The following is a 26,377-nucleotide window of genomic DNA, read 5'->3' as shown; positions in this document are numbered from 1 at the left end:
GGGGAGGTACAGGAGACAGGCACGGGGCATGAGCGGGGGGTGGGGGGCAACAGGAGAGAGACACAGGGCATGAGCAGGGGGTGGGGGCGTACAGGAGACAGACACGGGGCATGGGTGGGGGGCAACAGCAGACAGACACGGGACATGAGCGGGGCGTGGGGGGGTACAGGAGACAGACACGGGGCATGAGCAGGGGGTGGGGGGCAACAGGAGAGACACAGGGCATGAGCAGGTGGGGGAACAGGAGACAGACACGGGGCATGAGCGGGGAGGGGGCAACAGGAGAGAGACACGGGGCATGAGCGGGTGGGGGGAACAGGAGACAGACACAGGGCATGAGCGGGGGGGCCACAGGAGAGAGACACGGGGCAAGAGCGGGTGGGGGGAACAGGAGACAGACACGGGGCATGAGCGGGGGTGGGGGGGTACAGGAGAGACACGGGCATGAGCGGGGGGTGGGGGGGTACAGGAGACAGACACGGGGCTTGAGCAGAGGGTGGGGGGCAGCAGGAGAGAGACACGTGGCATGAGCAGGGGGTGGGGGGCAACAGGAGACAGACACGGGGCATGAGCGGGGGGGGCAACAGGAGAGAGACACAGGGCATGAGCGGCTGGGGGGAACAGGAGACAAACACGGGGCATGAGTGGGGGTGGGGGGGTACAGGAGACAGGCACGGGGCATGAGCAGGGGGTGGGGGGCAACAGGAGAGAGACGCGGGGGTGGGGGGACAGATACGGGGCATGAGCGGGGGGTGGGGGGAACAGGAGACAGACACGGGGCATGAGCGGGGGTGGGGGGCAACAGGAGACTGACACGGGGCATGAGAGGGGGGTGGGGGGAACAGGAGACAGACACGGGGCATGAGCGGGGGGTGGGGGAACAGGAGACAGACACGGGACATGAGCGGGGCGTGGGGGGAACAACAGACAGGGGGAATGAGCAGGGGGTGGGAGGAACAGGAGACAGAGACGGGGCATGAGTGGGGGGTCGAAGGAACAGGAGACAGACACGGGGCATGAGCGGGGGGTGGGGAGAACAGGAGACAGACACGGGGCATGAGCGGGGGGTGGAGGGCAACAAAAGAGAGACACGGGGCATGAGCGGGTGGCGGGAACAGGAGACAGACATGGGGCATGAGAGGGGGGTGGGGGGCAACAGGAGACAGACACGGGGCATGAGCGGGGGGTCGGGAGAACAGGAGACAGACATGGGGCATGAGAGGGAGGTGGGGGGCAACAGGAGACAGACACGGGGCATGAGCGGGGGGTGGGGAGAACAGGAGACAGACACGGGGCAAGAGCGGGCGGGTGGGGGGCAACAGGAGACAGACACGGGGCATGAGCGGGGGTGGAGGAAGAGGAGACAGATACGGGGCATGAGAGGGGGTGGGGAGAACAGGAGACAGACACGGGGCATGAAACGCGGGGAACAGAAGACAGACACAGGGCATGAGCGGGGGGTGGAGGGCAACAGGAGACAGACACGGGGCATAAGCGGGGGTGGGGGGAAGGAGAGAGACACACGGGGCATGAGCGGGGGGTGGGGGGAGGGGAGAGACACAATGGGCATGAGCGGGGGTAGGGGGGAGGGAGAGAGACACACGGGGCATGAGTGGGGGTGGGCGGGAGTTGGAGAGACACACGAGGCATGAGCGGGGGTGGGGGGAGAGAGACACACGGGGCATGAGCGGGGGTGGGGGCGAGGGAGAGAGACACACGGGGCATGAGCGGGGGTGGGCGAGAGGGGGAGAGACACATGGGGCATGAGCGGGGGTGGGGAGGAGGGAGAGAGACACACGGGGCATGAGCGGGGGGCAGGGGGTAGGGAGAGAGAGACACACGGGGCATGAGCAGGGGTGGGGGGAGGGAGAGAGACACACGGGGAATGGGCGGGGGTGGGGGGAGGGAGAGAGACACACCCGGCATGGGTGGGAGGGGGAGAGACACACGGGGCATGAGCGGGGGTGGGGGGGAGGGAGAGAGACACACGGGGCATGAGTGGGGGGTGGGCGGGAGGGGGGAGAGACACACGGGGCATGAGCGGGGGGTGCAGGGGAGGGAGCGAGTGGGGGGCTGGAGGAACAGGGTATACACGGAGCATGAGTGGGGGTGGGGGGACAAGAAGGACACATGGGGCATGAGCGGGGGTGGGAGGAACAGGAGACAGACACGGGGCATGAGCGGGAGTGGGGGGTACAGGAGAGACACGGGGCATGAGCAGGGGGTGGGAGGCAACAGGAGACAGACACGGGGCATGAGTGGGGGGGTGGGGCCAACAGGAGAGAGACACGGGGCATGAGCTGGGGGTGGGGAGAACAGGAGACAGACACAGGGCATGAGCGGGGGCGTGGGGAGAACAGGAGACAGACAAGGGGCATGAGTGGGGGTGGGGGGAACAGGAGACAGATACGGGGCATGAGCGGGGGTGTGGAGAACAGGAGACAGTCATGGGGCATGAGCGGGAGGGTGGGGGGCAACAGCAGATAGACACGGGGCATGAGCGGGGGGCAACATGAGAGAGACACGGGGCATGAGCGGGGAGTGGGGGGGTATAGGAGACAGACATGGGGCATGGGTGGGGGGTGGGGGGAACAGAAGACAGACACGGGGCATTCGCGGGGGCGTGGGGGCAACAGGAGAGACACGGGGCATGAGCGGGGGGTGGGGGGTACAGGAGACAGACACGGGGCATGAGCAGGGGGTGGCGGAAACAGGAGAGAGACATGGGGCATGAGCAGGTGGGGGGAACAGGAGACAGACACGGGGCATGAGCGGGTGGGGGGAACAGGAGACAGACACGGGGCATGAGCAGGGGGTGGGGGGTACAGGAGACAGACACGGGGCATGAGCGGGGGTGGGGGGCAACAGGAGAGGGACACGGGGGTGGGGGCAATAGGAGACAGACACGGGGCATGAGCGGGGGGTGGGGGCAACAGGAGACAGACACAGGGCATGAGCGGGGGTGGGGGCAACAGGAGACAGACACGGGGCATGAGCGGGGGTTGGGAAGAACAGGAGACAGACACAGGGCATGAGCGGGGGGGTGGGGGGCAACGAGAGAGAGACACGGGGCATGAGCGGGTGGGGGAACAGGAGACAGACACGGGGCATGAGCGGGTGGGGGGAACAGGAGACAGACACGGGGCATGAGCGGGGGGTGGGGGTGAACAGGGGAGACACGGGCCATGAGCGGGGGGAAAAGGAGGGAGACAGGCACGGAGCATGAGCGGGGGTGAACAGGAGAGACACGGGGCATGAGCGGGGGTAGGGCAAGGTGGGGCCCCCACCCCCGATCATGCCCCGTGTCTGCCATGTTCCAACAGTGCAGACACGGGGCATGAGCGGGGGGTGGGGGAGGAAAGAAGGGAGACACGGGGCACGAGCGGGGAGTGGGGGGAGGAAGACACGGGGCATAAGCGGGGGGTGGGGGGGAGAAGGGAGACATGGGGCATGAGCAGGGGGTGGGTGGAACAAGAGGTCAACAAGGGGCATCATAGGAGGGGGGACAAGAGGAAGACACGGGGCATGAGCGGGGGTGGGAGGGGAGAGAGATACACGAGGCATGAGCAGGGGTGGGGGGAGGGAGAGAGACACACAGGGCATGAGCGGGGGTGGGGGGAGGGAGAGAGACACACGGGGCATGAGTAGGGGGTGGGAGGGAGAGAGACACACGAGGCATGAGCGGGCGGTGGACGACAGGGGGAGAGACACACGGGGCATGAACGGGGGTGGGGGAACAGGAGACAGACATGGGGCATGAGCGGGGGGTGGGGGTGAACAGGGGAGACACGGGCCATGAGCGGGGGGAAAAGGAGGGAGACAGACACGGAGCATGAGCGGGGGTGAACAGGAGAGACACGGGGCGTGAGCGGGGGTAGGGCAAGGTGGGGCCCTACCCCAAATCATGTCCTGTGTCTGCCCTGTTCCAACAGTGCAGACACGGGGCATGAGCGGGGGGTGGGGTGGAAGGAAGGCACAGGGCATGAGCGGGGGGTGGGGGGGAGAAGGGAGACACGGGGCACGAGCGGGGAGTGGGGGGGGAAGGAAGACACGGGGCATGAGCGGGGGGTTTTTGGGGAGAAGGGAGACATGGGGCATGAGCGGGGGTGGGTGGAACAAGAAGTCAACAAGGGGCATCATAGGAGGGGGGTCAAGAGGAAGACACGGGGCATGAGCAGGGGGTTCGAGGGAACAGGAGGAAGACACAGGGCATCAGCGAGGAGTGGGGGGACGGGAGGAAGACACGAGGCATGAGCGGGGGGTGGGGGGAACAAGAGGTCAACAAGGGGCATCATAGGAGGGGGACAAGAGGAAGACACGGGGCATGAGCGGTGGTGGGGGGCAACAGGAGAGAGACACGGGGCATGAGCGGGGTGTTGGGGGCAACAGGAGAGAGACACGGGGCATGAGCTGGGGTGGGGGGGCAACAGGAGACAGACACGGGGCATGAGCGGAGGGTGGGGGGTGGGGGGAACAGGAGACAGATACGGGACATGAGCGGGGGTGGGGAGAACAGGAGACAGACACGGGGATGAGCGGAGGGTGGGGGGCAATAGGAGACAGACATGGGGCATGAGCAGGGGTGGGGGCAACAGAAGAGAGACACGAGGCATGAGCGAGGGTGGGAGGGTACAGGAAACAGACACAGGGCATGGGTGGGGGGCAAAAGCAGACAGACACGGGGCATGAGCGGGGGGTGAGGGGGTACAGGAGACAGACATGGGGCATGAGCAGGGGGTGGGGGGTACAGGAGACAGGCACAGGGCATGAGCGGGGGGTGGGGGGCAACAGGAGAGAGACACACGGCATGAGCGGGGGGTAGGGGGGTACAGGAGACAGACACGGGGCATGGGTGGGGGGCAACAGCAGACAGACACGGGGCATGAGCAGGGGGTGGGGGGCAACAGGAGAGAGACACGGGCATGAGCAGGTGGGGGGAACAGGAGACAGACACGGGGCATGAGCGGGGGCGGGGGGCAACAGGAGAGAGACACGGGGCATGAGCGGGTAGGGGGAACAGGAGACAGACACAGGGCATGAGCGGGGGGGCAACAGGAGCAACAGGAGAGAGACACCGGGCATGAGCGGGTGAGGGGAACAGGAGACAGACACGGGGCATGAGCGGGGGGGCAACAGGAGAGAGACACGGGGCAAGAGCGGGTGGGGGGAACAGGAGACAGACACAGGGCATGAGCGGGGGTGGGGGGGTACAGGAGAGGCACGGGGCATGAGCGGGGGGTGGGGGGGTACAGGAGACAGACACGGGGCATGAACAGGGGTTGGGGGCAGCAGGAGAGTGACACGTGGCATGAGCGGGTGGAGGGAACAGGAGAGAGACACGGGGCATGAGCGGGGGGGCAACAGGAGAGAGACACAGGGCATGAGCGGCTGGGGGGAACAGGAGACAAACACGGGGCATGAGCGGGGGTGGGGGGGTACAGGAGACAGGCACGGGGCATGAGCAGGGGGTGGGAGCAACAGGAGAGAGACGCGGGGGTGGGGGGACAGATACGGGGCATGAGCGGGGGTGGGGGGAACAGGAGACAGACACGGGGCGGGGGTGGGGGGCAACAGGAGACTGACACGGGGCATGAGCGGGTGGGGGGAACAGGAGACAGACACGGGGCATGAGGGGGTGTGGGGGGGTACAGGAGACAGGCCTGGGGCATGAGCGGGGGGTGGGGGGCAACAAGAGAGAGACGCGGGGGGTGGGGGGAACAAGAGACAGACACGGGGCATGAGCGGGGATGGGGGGAACAGGAGACAGACACGGGGCATGAGCAGGGGTGGGGGGAACAGGAGACAGACATGGGGCATGAGCGGAGGGGTGGGGGGCAATAGGAGACAGATATGTGGCATGAGTGGGGGTTGGGGGGCAACAGAAGAGAGACACGGGGCATGAGTGGGGGGTGGGGGGGTACAGGAGACAGACACAGGGCATGGGTGGGGGGCAACAGCAGACAGACACGGGGCATGAGCGGGGGGTGGGGGGTACAGGAGACAGACACGGGGCATGAGCAGGGGGTGGGGGGCAGCTGGAGAGAGACACGGGGCATGAGCAGGTGGGGGGGAACAGGAGACAGACACGGTCCATGAGCGGGGGCTGGGGGCAACAGGAGAGAGACACGGGGCATGAGCGGGTGGGGGGAACAGGAGATAGACACAGGGCATGAGCGGGTGGGCAACAGGAGAGAGACACAGGGCATGAGCGGGTGGGGGGAACAGGAGACAGACACAGGGCATGAGCAGGGGTGGGGGGGTACAGGAGAGACACGGGGCATGAGCGGGGGTGGGGGGCTACAGGAGACAGACACGGGGCATGAGCAGGTGGTGGGGGGCACCAGGAGAGAGACACGGGGCATGAGCGGGTGGGGGGAACAGGAGACAGACACGAGGCATGAGCGGGGGGGAAACATGAGAGAGACACAGGGCATGAGCGGGTGGGGGGAACAGTGGACAGACACGGGGCATGAGCGGGGGTGGGTAGGTACAGGAGACAGGCATGGGGCATGAGCGGGGGGTGGGGGCAACAGGAGAGAGACACAGGGCATGAGCAGGGGGTGGGGGCTTACAGGAGACAGACACGGGGCATGGGTGGGGGGCAACATCAGACAGACACGGGACATGAGCGGGGGTGGGGGGTACAGGAGACAGACACGGGGCATGAGCAGGGGGTGGGGGGCACAGGAGAGACACAGGGCATGAGCAGGTGGGGGAACAGGAGACAGACACGGGGCATGAGCGGGGCTGGGGGCAACAGGAGAGAGACACAGGGCATGAGCGGGTTGGGAGAACAGGAGACAGACACGGGGCATGAGCGGGGGGGTGGGGGGCAGCAGGAGAGAGACACGTGGCATGAGCGGGTGGGGGAACAGGAGACAGACACGGGGCATGAGCAGGGGGGCAAAAGGAGAGAGACACAGGGCATGAGCGGCTGGGGGGAACAGGAGACAAACACGGGGCATGAGCGGGGATGGGGGGAACAGGAGACAGACACGGGGCATGAGCGGGGGTGGGGGGAACAGGAAACAGACATGGGGCATGAGCGGAGGGGTGGGGGGCAATAGGAGACAGACATGGGGCATGAGTGGGGGTTGGGGGCAACAGAAGAGAGACATGGGGCATGAGCGGGGGTGGGGGGTGTACAGGAGACAGACACAGGGCATGGATGGGGGGCAACAGCAGACAGACACGGGGCATGAGCGGGGGTGGGGGGTACAGGAGACAGACACGGGGCATGAGCAGGGGGTGGGGGGCAACTGGAGAGAGACACGGGGCATGAGCAGGTGGGGGGAACAGGAGACAGACACGGTCCATGAGCGGGGGCTGGGGGCAACAGGAGAGAGACACGGGGCATGAGCGGGTGGGGGGAACAGGAGACAGACACAGGGCATGAGCGGGGGGGCAACAGGAGAGAGACACAGGGCATGAGCGGGTGGGGGGAACAGGAGACAGACACAGGGCATGAGCAGGGGTGGGGGGGTACAGGATAGACACGGGGCATGAGCAGGGGGTGTGGGGGCTACAGGAGACAGACACGGGGCATGAGCAGGGGTGGGGGGCAACAGGAGAGAGACACAGGGCATGAGCGTGTGGGGGGAACAGGAGACAGACACGGGCATGAGCGGGGGTGGGTAGGGACAGGAGACAGGCACGGGGCATGAGCGGGGGTGGGGGGCAACAGGAGAGAGACACAGGGCATGAGCAGGGGGTGGGGGCGTACAGGAGACAGGCACGGGGCATGGGTGGGGGGCAACAGCAGACAGACACGGGACATGAGCGGGGGGTGGGGGGTACAGGAGACAGACACGGGGCATGAGCAGGGGGTGGGAGGCAACAGGAGAGACACAGGGCATGAGCAGGTGGGGGAACAGGAGACAGACACGGGGCATGAGCGGGGCGGGGGGCAACAGGAGAGAGACACGGGGCATGAGCGGGTGGGGGGAACAGGAGACAGACACAGGGCATGAGCGGGGGGGCAACAGGAGAGAGACACGGGGCAAGAGCGGGTGGGGGAACAGGAGACAGACACGGGGCATGAGCGCGGGTGGGGGGGTACAGGAGAGGCACGGGGCATGAGCAGGGGGTGGGGGGGTACAGGAGACAGACACGGGGCATGAACAGGGGGTGGGGGCAGCAGGAGAGAGACACGTGACATGAGTGGGTGGGGGGAACAGGAGACAGACACGGGGCATGAGCGGGGGTGCAACAGGAGAGAGACACAGGGCATGAGCGGCTGGGGGGAACAGGAGACAAACACGGGGCATGAGCGGGGGTGGGGGGTACAGGAGACAGGCATGAGCAGGGGGTGGGGGCAACAGGAGAGAGACGCTGGGGTGGGGGGACAGATACTGGGCATGAGCGGGGGTGGGTGGAACAGGAGACAGACACGGGGCATGAGCGGGGGTGGGGGGCAACAGGAGACTGACACGGGGCATGAGCGGGGGGCGGGAGGAACAGGAGACAGACACGGGGCATGAGCGGGGGGTGGGGGGAACAACAGACAGGGGGAATGAGCAGGGGGTGGGAGGAACAGGAGACAGAGACGGGGCATGAGTGGGGGCGTCGAAGGAACAGGAGACAGACACGGGGCATGAGCGGGGGGTGGGGAGAACAGGAGACAGACACGGGGCATGAGCGGGGGGGTGGGGGCAACAAGAGAGAGACACAGGGCATGAGCGGGTGGGGGAACAGGAGACAGACACGGGGCATGAGCGGGTGGGGGAACAGGAGACAGACACGGGGCATAAGCGGGTGGGTGGAACAGGAGACAGACATGGGGCATGAGCGGGTGGTGGGGGGCGATAGGAGACAGACACGGGGCATGAGCGGGGGGTGGGGAGAACAGGAGACAGACACGGGGCAAGAGCGGGCGGGTGGGGGGCAACAGGATACAGACACGGGGCAAGAGCGGGGGGTGGAGGAAGAGGAGACAGATACGGGGCATGAGAGGGGGGTGGGGGGGTACAGGATAGACACGGGGCATGAGCGGGGGGTGGGGGCTACAGGAGACAGACACTGGGCATGAGCAGGGGGTGGGGGGCAACAGGAGAGAGACACAGGGCATGAGCGGGTGGGGGGAACAGGAGAGAGACACAGGGCATGAGCGGGTGGGGGGAACAGGAGACAGACACGGGGCATGAGCGGGTGGGGGGAACAGGAGACCGACATGGGGCATAAGCGGGGGTGGGTAGGGACAGGAGACAGGCACGGGGCATGAGCGGGGGGTGGGGGGCAACAGGAGAGAGACACAGGGCATGAGCAGGGGGTGGGGGCGTACAGGAGACAGGCACGGGGCATGGGTGGGGGGCAACAGCAGACAGACACGGGACATGAGCGGGGGGTGGGGGGTACAGGAGACAGACACGGGGCATGAGCAGGGGGTGGGAGGCAACAGGAGAGACACAGTGCATGAGCAGGTGGGGGAACAGGAGACAGACACGGGGCATGAGCGGGGCGGGGGGCAACAGGAGAGAGACACGGGGCATGAGCGGGTGGGGGAACAGGAGACAGACACAGGGCATGAGCGGGGGGAAACAGGAGAGAGACACGGGGCAAGAGCGGGTGGTGGGAACAGGAGACAGACACGGGGCATGAGCGCGGGTGGGGGGGTACAGGAGAGGCACGGGGCATGAGCGGGGGGTGGGGGGGTACAGGAGACAGACACGGGGCATGAACAGGGGGTGGGGGGCAGCAGGAGAGAGACACGTGGCATGAGTGGGTGGGGGGAACAGGAGACAGACACGGGGCATGAGCGGGGGGCAACAGGAGAGAGACACAGGGCATGAGCGGCTGGGGGGAACAGGAGACAAACACGGGGCATGAGCGGGGGTGGGGGGGTACAGGAGACAGGCACGGGGCATGAGCAGGGGGTGGGGGCAACAGGAGAGAGACGCTGGGGTGGGGGGACAGATACGGGGCATGAGCGGGGGTGGGTGGAACAGGAGACAGACACGGGGCATGAGCGGGGGTGGGGGGCAACAGGAGACTGACACGGGGCATGAGCGGGGGGTGGGGGGAACAACAGACAGGGGGAATGAGCAGGGGGTGGGAGGAACAGGAGACAGAGACGGGGCATGAGTGGGGGGGTCGAAGGAACAGGAGACAGACACGGGGCATGAGCGGGGGGTGGGGAGAACAGGAGACAGACACGGGGCATGAGCAGGGGGGTGGGGGGCAACAAGACAGAGACACGGGGCATGAGCGGGTGGGGGGAACAGGAGACAGACACGGGGTATGAGCGGATGGGGGGGAACAGGAGACAGACACGGGGCATAAGCGGGTGGGGGGAACAGGAGACAGACATGGGACATGAGCAGGGGGTGGGGGGCGACAGGAGACAGACACGGGGCATGAGCGGGGGGTGGGGAGAACAGGAGACAGACACGAGGCAAGAGCGGGCGGGTGGGGGGCAACAGGAGACAGACACGGGGCATGAGAGGGGGGTGGAGGAAGAGGAGACAGATACGGGGCATGAGAGGGGGGTGGGGAGAACAGAAGACAGACACGGGGCATGAACAGGGGGTGGGGGCAGCAGGAGAGAGACACGTGGCATGAGCGGGTGGGGGAACAGGAGACAGACAAGGGGCATGAGCGGGGGGGCAACAGGAGAGAGACACAGGGCATGAGCGGCTGGGGGGAACAGGAGACAAACACGGGGCATGAGCGGGGGTGGGGGGTACAGGAGACAGGCACGGGGCATGAGCAGGGGGTGGGGGGCAACAGGAGAGAGACGCGGGGGTGGGGGGACAGATACAGGGCATGAGCGGGGGTGGGGGGAACAGGAGACAGACACGGGGCATGAGCGGGTGTGGGGGGCAACAGGAGACTGACACGGGGCATGAGCAGGGGGTGGGGGCAACAGGAGAGAGACGCTGGGGTGGGGGGACAGATACGGGGCATGAGCGGGGGTGGGTGGAACAGGAGACAGACACGGGGCATGAGCGGGGGTGGGGGGCAACAGGAGACTGACACGGGGCATGAGCGGGGGGCGGGGGGAACAGGAGACAGACACGGGGCATGAGCGGGGGGTGGGGGGAACAACAGACAGGGGGAATGAGCAGGGGGTGGGAGGAACAGGAGACAGAGACGGGGCATGAGTGGGGGGGTCGAAGGAACAGGAGACAGACACGGGGCATGAGCGGGGGGTGGGGAGAACAGGAGACAGACACGGGGCATGAGCGGGGGGGTGGGAGGCAACAAGACAGAGGCACGGGGCATGAGCGGGTGGGGGGAACAGGAGACAGACACGGGGTATGAGCGGATGGGGGGAACAGGAGACAGACACGGGGCATAAGCGGGTGGGGGGAACAGGAGACAGACATGGGACATGAGCGGGGGGTGGGGGGCGACAGGAGACAGACACGGGGCATGAGCGGGGGCTGGGGAGAACAGGAGACAGACACGAGGCAAGAGCGGGCGGGTGGGGGGCAACAGGAGACAGACACGGGGCATGAGAGGGGGGTGGAGGAAGAGGAGACAGATACGGGGCATGAGAGGGGGGTGGGGAGAACAGAAGACAGACACGGGGCATGAACAGGGGGTGGGGGCAGCAGGAGAGAGACACGTGGCATGAGCGGGTGGGGGAACAGGAGACAGACACGGGGCATGAGCGGGGGGGCAACAGGAGAGAGACACAGGGCATGAGCGGCTGGGGGGAACAGGAGACAAACACGGGGCATGAGCGGGGGTGGGGGGTACAGGAGACAGGCACGGGGCATGAGCAGGGGGTGGGGGGCAACAGGAGAGAGACGCGGGGGTGGGGGGACAGATACGGGGCATGAGCGGGGGTGGGGGGAACAGGAGACAGACACGGGGCATGAGCGGGTGTGGGGGGCAACAGGAGACTGACACGGGGCATGAGCGGGGGGCGGGGGGAACAGGAGACAAACACGGGGCATGAGCGGGTGGGGGAACAGGAGACAGACACGGGGCATAAGCGGGTGGGGGAACAGGAGACAGACATGGGGCATGAGCGGGGGGTGGGGGGCAACAGGAGACAGACACAGGCATGAGCGGAGGGTGGGGAGAATAGGAGACAGACACGGGGCATAAGTGGGTGGGGGGAACAGGAGACAGACACGGGGCAAGAGCGGGCGGGTGGGGGGCAACAGGAGACAGACACGGGGCATGAGCAGGGGGGCAACAGGAGAGAGACACAGGGCATGAGCGGCTGGGGGGAACAGGAGACAGACACGGGGCATGAGCGGGGGGTGGAGGAAGAGGAGACAGATACGGGGCATGAGAGGGGGGTGGAGAGAACAGGAGACAGACACGGGGCATGAAACGGGGGGAACAGAAGACAGACACAGGGCATGAGCGGGGGGTGGAGGGCAACAGGAGACAGACACGGGGCATAAGCGGGGGTGGGGGGAAGGAGAGAGACACACGGGGCATGAGCGGGGGGTGGGGGAGGGGAGAGACACATGGGGCATGAGCGGGGGTGGGGGGGAGGGAGAGAGACACACGGGGCATGAGCGGGGGTGGGGGGGAGGGGGAGAGACACACGAGGCATGAGCGGGGTGGGGGCGAGGGAGAGAGACACACGGGGCATGAGCGGGGGGTGGGTGGGAGGGGGAGAGACACATGGGGCATGAGCTGGGGTGGGGGGGAGGGAGAGAGACACACGGGGCATGAGAGGGGGGTGAGGGAGAGAGAGACACACGGGGCATGAGCGGGGGTGGGAGGAGGGAGAGAGACACACGGGGAATGAGCGGGGGGTGAGGGAGAGAGACACACCCGGCATGGGCGGGAGGGGGAGAGACACACGGGGCATGAGCGGGGGTGGGGGGGAGGGAGAGAGACACACGGGGCATGAGCGGGGGGTGCAGGGGAGGGAGCGAGTGGGGGGCTGGAGGAACAGGGTAGACACGGAGCATGAGTGGGGGTGGGGGGACGAGAAGGACACACAGGGCATGAGCGGGGTGGGGGGTACAGGAGAGACACGGGGCATGAGTGGGGGTTGGGTGGTACAGGAGACAGACACGGGGCATGAGCAGGGGGTGGGGGGCAACAGGAGAGAGGCACGTGGCATGAGTGGGTGGGGGGGAACAGGAGAGAGACACGGGGCATGAGCGGGTGGGGGGAACAGGAGACAGACACGGGGCATGAGCGGGGGTGGGGGGGTACAGGAGACAGACACGGGGCATGAGCAGGGGGTGGGGGGCAACAGGAGAGAGACACGTGGCATGAGCGGGTGGGGGGAACAGGAGACAGACACGGGGCATGAGCGGGGGGGCAACAGGAGAGAGAGACAGGGCATGAGCGGGTGGGGGGGAACAGGAGACAGACACAGGGCATGAGCGGGGGTGGGGGGGTACAGGAGACAGGCACGGGGCATGAGCGGGGGGTGGGGGGCAACAGGAGAGAGATGCGGGAGGTGGGGGAAACAGGAGACAGACACGGGGCATGAGCGGGAGGGGTGGGGGGAACAGGAGACAGACACGGGGCATGAGCGGGGGTGGGGGTCAACAGGAGACCGACACAGGGCATGAGCGGGGGGTGGGGGGAACAGGAGACAGACACGGGGCATGAGCGGGGGGTGGGGGAACAGAAGACAGACACAGGACATGAGCGGGGCATGGGGGGAACAACAAACAGGGGGCCTGAGTGGGGGGTGGGAGGACCAGGAGACAGACACGGGGCATGAGCGGGGGGTGGGGGGAACAGGAGACAGACACGGGGCATGAGTGGGGGGGTGGGGGGCAACAAGCGAGAGACACGGGGCATGAGCGGGTGGGGGGAACAGGAGACAGACACGGGGCATGAGCGGGTGGGGGGAACAGGAGACAGACACGGGGCATAAGCGGGTGGGGGGAACAGGAGACAGACAAGGGGCATGAGCGGGGGGTGGGGGGCAACAGGAGACAGACACGGGGCATGAGCGGGGGGTGGGGAGAACAGGAGACAGACATGGGGCAAGAGTGGGGGGGTGGGGGGCAACAGGAGACAGACACGGGGCATGAGCGGGTGGGGGGAACAGGAGACAGACACGGGGCATAAGCGGGTGGGGGGAACAGGAGACAGACAAGGGGCATGAGCGGGGGGTGGGGGGCAACAGGAGACAGACACGGGGCATGAGCGGGGGTGGGGAGAACAGGAGACAGATATGGGGCAAGAGTGGGGGCGTGGGGGGCAACAGGAGACAGACACGGGGCATGAGCGGGGGGTGGGGGAAGAGGAGACAGATACGGGCATGAGCGGGGGGTGGGGAGTACAGGAGACAGACACGGGGCATGAGCGGGGGGAACAGAAGACAGACACGGGGCATGAGCGGGGGGTGGGGAGTACAGGAGACAGACACGGGGCATGAGCGGGGGGAACAGAAGACAGACACGGGGCATGAGCGGGGGTGGGGGGAAGGAGAGAGACACACGGGCATGAGCGGGGGGAGGGGAGAGACACACGGGGCATGAGCGGGGGTGGGGGGGAGGGAGAGAGACATACGGGGCATGAGCAGGGGTGGGCGGGAGGGGGAGAGACACACGGGGCATGAGTGGGGGTGGGGGGGAGGGAGAGAGACACACGGGGCATGAGCGGGGGTGGGGGGGAGGGAGAGAGACACACGGGGCATGAGCGGGGGGGTGGGCGGGAGCGGGAGAGCCACATGGGGCATGAGCGGGGGTGAGGGGGAGGGAGAGATACACACAGGGCATGAGCGGGGGGGCTGGGCGGAGGGAGAGAGACACACGGGGCATGAGCGGGGGTGGGGGGGGAGAGAGACACACGGGGAATGAGCAGGGGTGGGGGGGAGTTTCGAGAGACACACCCGGCATGGGCGGGAGGGGGAGAGACACACGGGGCATGAGCGGGGGTGGGGGGAGGGGGAGAGACACACGGGGCATGAGCGGGGGTGGGGGGGAGATAGAGAGACACAGGGGTCATGAGTGGGGTGCGGGAGGGCGGAGAGACACACGGGGCATGAGCGGGGGGTGCGGGGGAGGGAGCGATTTGGGGGCTGGAGGAACAGGGGAGACACGGAGCATGAGTGGGGGTGGGGGGACAAGAAGGACACACGGGGCATGAGCGGGGGTGGGAGGAGCAGGAGACAGACACGGGCGGGGGCGGATTTACTGTGCAGGCAGCAGATCCCGCTCCTGCTGACAAAGCCTCTCATGCGAGGAACAAAGATGGCGGGCGTCTCTGAAGCCAGACGCACTGCACGCTTTCACCGCATCCAATGAGAGAGCACGTCAGATGTCCACGGACATCACGCAAGCTGCTTGCCTAATCACCGTCCTGTCCGCGGAACGAACAGGGAAGTGTGTCCACGAAGCGAACAGATATCACTAATTTTTTTCACTTACATTTTTGTCATTTTTTTAAAAACTACTAAACGGATTTACACCAAATAAAGCAAAGCACGCTTTCGGGACAAAGCCGCCGCTCCTGCCGCAAATTTGGTGTAAATCGGTCCAGCGGTTTGGGCTGTAGGCCTGAGCAAAGTTTTTTTCCCATTATGTCTATGGGAAAAAACAAAAGTTTTGGGACCCCCCCTATATCTTTTCCCCCCCTGGACAAATCCTCCTGCAAGAAAATTCAGAGTGGGCCATATACTTTTGTTGCAAAGTTTGGTGAGGATTCGTCCAGGGGGAGCGAAGTTATAAGCCGCCCAAAAAGTGCTCTTCCTATGGAAACACCAACTTAACCATAACTACATGGCCACTACCGTGGCCATGTAATATATAGGCTGTCAGGACTATACTGCAATAATGATCCCTATTAAGGGTGAAACCAGGTATGTAGTTGTCTTGGCAGCCTTGCTAATGTCTGTCTCGGGTTGGTTAAGCTAAGGTAGCACTGCCCTGTTAGACAAAGCCAATTTCCTGGAGATAAAGGTTTGCATTTGAGCTAATTTGCACACCCACAATGACTTGCTGTTGTGGCTCAGAAGGGAGGTGAACTTCCAGCTAAGGCTACCAGGTGGCATTGCGGAATGTGTGACTTGGCTCAAAAGGATTTTCCTATATATACATATATATATCCAACTGTTGCAGTGTCCCTCTAATATGTAGGGAAGCTGGAAAGTTGAAAAAGAAGACCCATCACACAAATTAAAAACATTCAAAAGAAATGGTCATCGTGCTCGTCCAAGGGTTATATGGCCTGAATTCATCACTGCAAAAACAGACATGAACAGTTTAAAACTCCCATGAAAACGGATGACAATTCGCAATGTGCTCCATTCCATATGGGACTTCCTCAGGCTGTCACATGTTGCTCAGTAGTAGTGCTGCAGTAAAGTGCTACGTGCAGGGCGGCCATATTAGCCTAGTTCCATAATACAATATTATGACTCCTAATACCAATAGCTGTTAGATTAATGTATCTTCATATATGTTCATAATATTGCATTAATAAAATACATGACTGTTTGATGCAAGGATTGTCGCTTCCTGCTTTGAATATCAATTTGCTGAGTAAAGTGCTTAGTGCAACTATTATAAAAAACACTGTGAATGCTATACAATTTCAACACTTTTCCAGTGTTTTAAGCAACTACGATTAGACAGCAGCATTTAAAGGTTCTTCTTGTAGACACAGTCAGTATTCTCTTTACTGTTCACACTGTTTTCTGTTTTTCTGTTCTAGTTTTGAAACATCTCTGTCTCCTCTGCGGGGGACCTCGGAAATGATTATATTGTGCACTTGTTCAATCAGAATTCTACTAGTATAAACTGTCTGATATAGAAAAAGCACCAATCACAATTAGAGTGGATGGTCACAATAATGTGAGACCCATTCTTATTGGGTACATGATTTTCAGAATTGTTACCTCAAAAAGACATACATATCCTCATCTCTGTTATGGCCTTTAGGTGTTAAGATTTCCATTTTGATAATCAGCCTTGGTTCTAGACAGCTCAGCTTTTTAATACTATCACCTTTTTGGATGTGTGCCTTGGCATGTGCCAATGCTACACATTTCATAAGTTTGACATCACTATGATGATGGCTTCGGAAATTAACTTCCAGTGGGTAGATAGTATCCAGATTTTTAATCGCTCCATAATGCTGGAGAATCCTAAGCATTAAGCGGACTGTGGCTGAGCATATGTATCCCTTTTTTCAAGGGCAGTCTATATAGTAGACTACAAAACTGGTAGTACAGTTGATAGTTTGATCAATGTCCCATATATGCTGGTTTCCAAATTCAACAATTTTCCTTTTTTTCTGCAGTACACAGACCTTACATTTGTTACAAGGCACACAACCTGTACTGGGTACCATAGTATTGGACCTCGGCCATGAGATGTATGTTGAATCTTGACACAACATACTAGGAGCTAATTTGACTTTTAAATTTGGAGCTTTAGAGTATGTTATTTGTGTATTACTGGCCAGAATGTTTGTAAGGTCTTTATCATTTTCCAAAATGGACCAATGTTTTCTAAAGATCTGTTTGATTTTGAATGCTTGTACATTACATTATGTGATTAATCTGATGGTATTGGATCCAATCACTACTTCCTCCTTAGGATCAAGTAGATTGTGTCTGGTTTTCGATTTGGTTTTTTGATATGCCTGGTCAATTTTTTGTTGGGCATAACCCCTTGGTATAAAATAACCCCACAATATAAAACGGTGACGCATTGTTTTGGCTGCTGATTCAAAAACCAGACCATTCAAGCAATTCCGTTTTGCTCTCAATAGATCACCATATGGTATAATGGATTTCAATGTTTTGGGATGATGTCTAAGGACATGCAATATAGAATTAGATGCTGTGGCTTTCCTATGCAATTCAGATGTCAATGTAGAAAATATATATTTGAGTGCGGCATATGCCACACTGTCGCTGAGTATTCGGATACAAAGGTACCCAAAATATGAATAGCTAAAAACATATGACACCAATGATGGATTTGGTTGAAAGTTTGCAAACAAAAAGTTATATTGGAAATATTGGAAAAGATCATTTAAAACAAATAAAAGTTATTAAGAAAGTAAAAGAACGCTGTTTCGGCCTAGTCTGGATTCATTTTCCAATAGGGAAAAAGTAAAAATGTTGCTCCTGTGGACAGCCAAAACAGCTGGATGGAATGGGACCAGGTATGAAACAACTTGGACACAAATGCATTGACTGAATTTCTGGGGGGGAATGGCATTATTGCATTTAGTCGTTTTTAAAATATGTGATGGAGAATGGGATACCCCCTTCTCCCAAAAACATAGCTATATCTACCATGGTGCTTTAAACAGAGTGACTTTTCAGAAATGAACATTCACATTTTTTTGTGTTCGATGCAGGAAATGTTTGCAAACATTTTTGAAATGTTCCGAAATATCCAAATCGAAAAGTGGACAGAAGCTTTTGGGAATTGGATAAAGGATGAAATGGCATCAGGATAGAAGTGGAGAGGGGGAAAGAGGGCACTCTGTGAAATATGCGAGTGTGTGGTGGGTGGGCTGGTGACCAAGTTCAGAAATAGAGTGTTTTCACATATTCAGGGTTATTTTTCTATGTTTGGGGTTCATTTGCCCAAAGGACATATTTAGTGTGACACCTAGTGTGTCGAAAAGAAACATATTGGGGGAAAATGTACAGTGGCCACAGATGAAGGCCATGGCTAGTGGTCCAATAGTGCTTTAAAGTATACAGTGTACATGGCTTAAAGCCATGATCACTGCCAGGGCCAAAGGCCCTAGCTTGTAGGTCCAAAAGAAATGTATAGTGGCCATCGCCACAAGTGGGTCCAAAAGAAACATATTGGGGGAACATATGCAAAGGCCAGGTACCATGGCACTGGCCCAATAGTGTTTTACAATATTCAGTGGGCTGAGCCCAAGGCTGTGCTCCCCGGCCAGGGGCAAAGAACCTGGCTAGTGGGCCAGAAAGACATGTATAGCGGCCATGGGCCATGGCCGAAGACCGTGGCCACCTAATAGCTCCAAAAGATACATATTGGGGGGAACATCTGCCGGGGACATGGCCACTGGCCAAGCTAAAGGCTATGGGTAGTGACTCGTAAGTGTTTTAAAATATACAATGGGCACGGTCGAAGGCTCTGGCTAGTGGGCCTGAAAGACATGTATAGTCGCCATAGCCGATGGCCGTGAGCATCTACTCAGTGCAAAAGAAACATATCGGGGCAAAATGTACAGTGGACACGGTGGAAGGCCATGGCTAGTGCCCCATACATAAACAAATGATGGTATAATAAACCTTTAAAATTCACTGAAAAAAACCTTAGTGAAGTTGCACAGATTTAATGCATCAAAAGCCTTGAAAATCAGTGCGTTTCCGTTTCAAAGCCCATGAGCACATACATATTATACGAGAAGGGGCTTCACAATGACATACAATGTGCAACATTCATGACATGCCTCTCTGAAGGAACCTACAAATCAGGTACACAGACAGATACAGACACCGGGTTATTTCCAGGAGGAGCCATGTAAGCTGTGATGTGATTTTTTTCCTAAAGGCTTCATTCCATCTCTGCCTGAGGAAGTAGAGGAATTGCACGAAAACTCCCAAATTTGAAAAATAAATGCCTTTGTTAAGCTAAGGTAGCAACTCGTCGCTTTCTTCTGGATCAACATTGTATTCAACCCTTAGCTAACACGGTAAAAACAAATTGAACTATACAACTGTATGTATTAAATATATATTCCGTTTTTCTTGATAGTTACAAATACATGTAAACATACATTTCCCAGAACTTGGGTACTGTTTATGACAGGTTTCCAATACACAATTGTAATGAATTGAAGCATTTCTATGCAAATGTAATTAGCAGGGAAAGCAATTTTTAAAGATCAGAGGTCCAGCGGTTATTTCTGGTCTTCTGCTAGGTAATATATCAGACGGATTTAACCTGAAATGATACATTCAATGATTTAATTAAAGACGTTCCGTTACTGTAATATATGCATTTCAAATGCATAACACAATATGTATTATACATTCATCACTTTGAATTCACTATGCCAGGTAAAGTTCCAGAAGCTATTTCTCTTTGTCTAAGAATCTCCCAAACCATAATGCTTCCTCACGCAGTGTACTCCCTCTGTTGCTATCATTTCTTTTGCTTAGCAAGCAGCATTCTAATGTTTGGTGTTCTTGAATTGCCCTTCTGTGGTTGGTACTTCGACTGCTTGCTCCCGCTTTACACCGTTGAAAGCACAGAGATCTGCTTGTCCTTTCTCTTTTTCCATGGCGTAGCTGTTGAATACACGTGTGTAGAAAAGACGAGGGGACTGCCTGATCCCTTTAACCTCAGTTTAAACAAAGCTGCTTCATAAAACATGCACAACTAAAAATAAACACTCAGACAAATGATTCACAAAAGATAAAAAAAAGGCAGTTCAATTACAATGAATACCATAAAGTATAAAATAATTGTATTACACATATCAGGTAGGTTAAAATGAAATATACTCAGAACTTAAGGGCCTTGTTACGAGTTTGATGGTATTCCGGCAGCAAATCCGCTGAATACCACCAATCAAAATGACTGCTACGCCCTTTGTCCCTGTGAGCCTACCACAGGAATATTATTATTATTAATAATAATGTATTTCTTATGTAGCACTACACATCCATAGGTATCAGAGTGCTGAAATAACAGTATCCATTATTATCCTACAGATTGGTACTCAATTTATAGACCTTGGAAGAATGAAAGTCTGAGTTGACCCTTTCAGGATTCGAACCTGGCACAGCAGGCTGTGCACAGATGTCAGGGGCGAGCACTTAGCTCACTGTGCTATCTGACTGGCATAAAATTATGGGAAGACAGTGTTAGTCCACATTTATGGTGTCCAAAGGACTCCATTGGGGATTTTCGGCAGAATTACCACATACCAAAAGTTTATGGTGCAGGAAAAGTGGTTGTAACAGAATCACTGCCACTTTCCTCTTGAGTCGCCAGCTTCCTAATGGGACCCTTAATCTTTAACAGCTGAAAGAGCTTCACTTAAATATTTATACAAATGGCAAGTTCATGTCATATCTTGCAATAAAATTGATAAAAAAATCATCTATTTTTACATACAGGAATGTATTGCTTCCCTTCGGATTTGTGTATAGGCAGGGCAAAAGAATAAAACGAGTCTGATGGTTTCCAACTCGTGGGCACAATATGCACAACATTGGTCAGAATGATCTGTTCCCATCCATTTCCCCACAACATTATTAATTGCTAAATAGTTTAAATTCAAGTACAGAAAATTAAATCGGTATGGAATTGAAAGGGACCACTCGATATAAGATTCCAAAATCTTAGGGGAGTGAATCAGCAGATGTCCTCTGTTGGGTGGTTGTGATAGTTATACAGCTTTTCATTCACTCAAGAATTCTCAAGAGGAAGAAATGTTGCTTTTACCCGACTATGTTTATCTGCATTTTCTGGATTCTCAAACTAGTGGCTAGCATTGAGTTAAGGCTCTTTTTACCTTGACAAAGCCCCATTATTTTATTTGCTCACCCAAAGTTCACAATATACATAATAGGTTTCTGAGATGGAGTAGCATTTGGATTTTCCCAAGGGGCAGTCACATGATCGTGCTGCGGCTATAATAATCGTGCAGAACTCCCCGCTCAAGTTCTGGATGAATCGCAACCACCAGAGCACTCAGAGGAAGAACAATCAAAGTGCGACCTCATTTATTTTCTATTGTTTGTAATTTTGCAGCAGACTATACACCCAAGATCTCAGCCTCATAACGGCAGAAGCATAGAGGTATCAGCAATTGCATTCTAACGTCACTAGGGAAGCAGGAAGACCTAACCATCCAACTCCATCTCCTCCTACCAGGCTCGTAAAACTGTGCTTGGAGAAGGGCATTTATGGGTCCAGCGCCACCAGTCAGCTTATGGGTCTTTTTTTGCAAAAAAAAGTGCCTGATGCAAAAAAAACATATTCTATTAATTGTCTTGAGCAGCTGGGCAGTGTTTGCCCTAAGATTAGTCCTTTGCCTTGCATTGAAAGAATATGATGTTGGCCCTAGGATAATTTTTCGCTAATTCTAGTTGTGCTTGCATCAGTGCAAAGCCTCTTTAATAGCACATCTAGCACGCAAGAGAAACCCTGACAGCCTTTCCATGTGTTGTAATCTGTCCTTCTCTTGACCTTTTTCAATCTCCAGGGAAAAAATTTAAAATGATAGGAGTGAAGAGGAAAAGGAAAGAAAAGAAGATGAAATCTATAGGAAATGACAAAAAGGGAGAAACAAGATGTAGAGTAGGGAAGAGAAATGACACTGTATAGTGATCATGGACTAAGTCTGTGGTGAAGGCTGTAAGGAAATGACTAGTTCTCTGCAGGAGTACAGGGGTGAGTAGTGCCAGAAATGCTTACTCAGCCCCAAAATACTACCATGTGCGTGCCAGCTTCTCGGTAAGGAGCCAGAAGGTATCACTCTGCTGTGACGCTCAGCCCGTGGCTCTGACAGCAAGAGCCTGTCAAATTTCTCACCTCCGAAAGAGCAGAGTATTTATTTACATTTAAACAATTATTAACGTGATGACAGCAGCAGCAGCAAACTTGTAGTGGCAGATGACAAAAGCCCTGAACAAGCCATATCAATAGCCCCGCTATGATGAAGCCAAACGCGTACCTCCTGCAGTGATTAGCATCTTGGTGAAACAAATGGCCCTCATTCCGAGCTATGCCGGTAAGTACCGGTACTTTACGGCATGGCGGAAAGTACGACACCGGGCTGGCGCCAGACCGCTAATTGCGGTCCATTCCGAGCTCGCGGACACGCGCTTTTCGCCATGCCGGAAAAGAACCGAGCGTCCTGCCGCAAAACGACCCGAAAAACCCCTACCGGCATGCTGCAACACGTAAACAACAACACCGCCTTTGAAGCTGTTGCGTCAGTACATAACAGTGACCATAATTTATGGACTCAGTAAATTACGGACACCGCTAAAAAAAGGAACCGGAAATTACGTCATCGCAAAGGAACGGGATGGAGAGCGGCGGCCATCTTTAAAAACACAATCCATTGCCATCCTCACCCGCGAGCACCCCTGTGAGTCAACTAACATCGGGAACAGGACTAGGCAAGCCACACAATGCCCAAGGCACCAAAGAGGGCTGTGGATCGCATCCGCAAGAGGAGATTCTGCCCCGAGGAACTCCAGGCCATGGTCGACTTCCTGGCTGAGCATGCCGATGTTGTATTCAGCATCGACATGCGGAAGGAGTCAATCCACCGCAAGAAGAACATCTGGGCCGAACTGGCACAGAGGGTGAGCGCCGTAGGCAACACCCCCAGACCCCTAAGGACTGCCGCAAGCGGTGGGATGACCTGCGGGTGTGGGGCCTCCTCTCCAGCAACCGCAGCCAGGCCCTGCAGACGGGAGGTGGACCAAGCACCGCAGTCCAAATTGAGCCATGGGAGGAGACCTGTGCGGCTCTCATTGGCACAGAATCCATTGAGGGCGTGGGGACCATGGAGTGCAGGGGAACGACTTCTGCTGAAGGAGGTGAGTGTCCACAGTGTACACTGGCAATGTCCATTGCATGATGAAAACTGACCCAAGGGCCATCGAAGGCACCCTCTCGTGTTGCCCTCCCCCCATCCAATGCATCCCCCCATCCTACAAATGCTGAGGCAAGTGCCACCTAACGAAGGTCCAAGTGCGAGCACAAAACGCACATCAACCATAGTGCATTGACTTGCACAGCCCATCATGCACACTGTCCAGCGTGTTTGGCATTGTACTAGCCAAAATGTGCATAACCAGGCCACAATGAGTCACTCCCAAACATGCGTAAATGTCATTACCATGCACATGTACCACTGCCATAGCTACCCCCAAAACAAAACAAACGTCAAATGACCGAAATGTCCATGCAGCCATGTATGCAAATAGGACATTGCACATTCACTCATGTTGTCCCTCTCTTCTACCCCCACAGGCACTGACCATGACAGCACAGAGCCCCAATCAAGCCGGCCAAGCACCTCCACGGGTAGTGGCAGGGTCAGGCCAAAGCCAGCACCAAAAAGAACCACCCCCCTGCCTACGGAAAGGCCACTGGATGCTGCCGAAGCACCATCCCACACAGCATTGGCGGCAGCCACTATGCCAACCCCTAACTCGGCACAGTCGAGCATCTCAGGGGAGGCTGCTGCTACCGGGCCTGATGAGTGTGAGCACAGCCCGTCACCCATCTGTGGGGCCTTGTCAGAGGAGGGCCAAGACACAGTGCACAGCCCGGAGCCAAGAATTGTACCACTGGCCTCATGCAGTGACTCTGGGGATGCCCCTGCACCTGTGCACAGTCCGGACCTCGACCCGCAGGGGTATTACGCAGATCTCCCCAGTCCACCTGTACCGCCCTCTGCAGAGCATGCTGGACCAAGTGGAATCTCCGATGGTTTCCTATCTTTTGGCCGGCAGCGAGTGAATCAGCTGACATACTTCATACAAGATTTCATTGAGGACAACCACCAGGCCAGGGCAGAATGGCATGAAGGACTCAGACAAATGTGGCAGTCCCTCACCGACTGCACCACCCAATTGTGTGACACTTTGACAGACAGCACGACCCATCTATGTCACATCCTTGGACGCATAGCAAATGCCCTTGAGGCAGGCCATTCCAGTTCCGAGCCACAGCAGGCGGACATGGCCGCAAACAGTGAGGCCACACAAGGCAGCCCGAAGAGACGCATTTGGCGTTCCATGCGTCACCAGGATATGCCTCCCCCAGACAAGGGGGGCAAGAAACAATAGCCATTTCTGCCACATGTGGGCTTCACATCCTACATGGGACGACTGCTCTGGAGTTGGGGGGGAGCGGGGAGGGGGGTGATGGTTTGTTGTGGTGTTGGGGGGAGGGGGGAGGGGTGATGGTTTGTTGTGGTGTTGGGGGGCAGGGGGGAGGGGGGTGATGGTTTGTTGTGGAGTTGGGGGGGAGGGGGGTGGGTGGTGATGGTTTGTTGTGGAGTTGGGCGGGGAGGGGGGTGATGGTGATGTTTTCACTATTTTATTTTTCTCACAATACACTATTGGTGTCGCAAACTTCAACCGTTGTGGACATTCATCATTGCGCATTTGTTTATTGACTTCTGCCAGTGCATGGTGTACAAGTATACACAAGTCCAGTGCCCTGTGTGCCCATGTCATGCCACCCTCTAATGACTTGTGTCCTGGAGATCTTGTCCACTGTAAATTTAGAGCATTACATGTCCCTCAAGTGCACTTCCTCCATGAAGCTTTGTTGCCACTTCACTCTCCACCTTCACCACATCGTCATGTGGTTGTAGCAGTACCATGTCAGCTGTGATAGCCGCTCATGTAGGGATGCACTTTTTGTTCATCTACACATATGACATGGGCTCATTCGACACCAGATATTAGTGGATGGGTCACCCACCAGTCCTGCTTCGCCGGCTCATATGTGCTTCACGCAAGCCAGGTGACTGCTTCATCTACACGCATGCACGGGTATGGCCATTGTTTGAGTGCTCCATGGGCCTGTTCAGGGGGTTCATGACAGGGGTCATGTGGCTTGTTGTCAAGGGACAGCCACCAACAGCTGCATGTGTAGCCAAATAAGGTGAGTGTCTGGACTGTCATGGTGGAGAACAGTACTTGGCTGTCATGGCAGGGTTTCAATGATGGCCATCTGCACATGTCCATGGATGTATTGCGCACAATCATGGACACAAATATGTGTCCAATACAATGGAATGCAGTGGGGGGTTGCGTCTACAAGATGGTCCGTGTACGATGGTATGGACATCTTGTGGTACATGTTCCTTTGTTGCATGTTGCTGTCCTGATGTTAGATCCATGTCGTGCTGTGTACTGTGTAGAATCGTATTTGGGTGTGATGGCTGTAGTCCGTGGATCATGGTCATCATCCTGCTGTGATCCATTCTATGGTGATTCCCAACCCTCCTATGGGTGTGCCATGCCGGTGACGTGATGTGGTATCCCTGCTGCCCTCCGTTCATTCCACTCCCAGGGATGGGTCTCCAATGTGGTGCCATGCTGGGGGCTGCCACATTGTGCATGTGCAGTGTATCTTCCGATATGCGTTTATGGTTGTGGCGTCCACCAATGAGTGGTGCTAGTGTGGTGTGATTAGCCCTTGTCAGATGGTGGAGATGTAGTGTATTGTGAGTGCCTTATTCAATCAAAGTGGGAAGCTGTTCGTATGTGCTGTTGCACTGGTTCTGTGGCAGGTTTGTTGTTGGGGTGAACACCGTACGATGGCTTCATCATTTCAACCCAGTTGGTTCATGCAGGCACCCACTCATGGCACCAGTGCACTTGCATGACACAGTCAGACGACTCAACAGCCAGCCAGGCAGGTCATCCTGCATGTTGGACCATGTTGCACGGTAGCGTGGTGAACTGCTGGCCCTTTTGAGTAATGTGTAGTTGTTTGGTGTCGGGTGCACCCAT

This window comes from Ambystoma mexicanum, chromosome 5p, assembly GCF_040938575.1.
Source record: "Ambystoma mexicanum isolate Mex_15411 chromosome 5p, UKY_AmexF1_1, whole genome shotgun sequence".
Lineage (NCBI taxonomy): Eukaryota > Metazoa > Chordata > Amphibia > Caudata > Ambystomatidae > Ambystoma > Ambystoma mexicanum.
The sequence above is the reverse complement of the archived record's forward strand: the minus strand, read 5'-3'. Positions refer to the sequence as shown.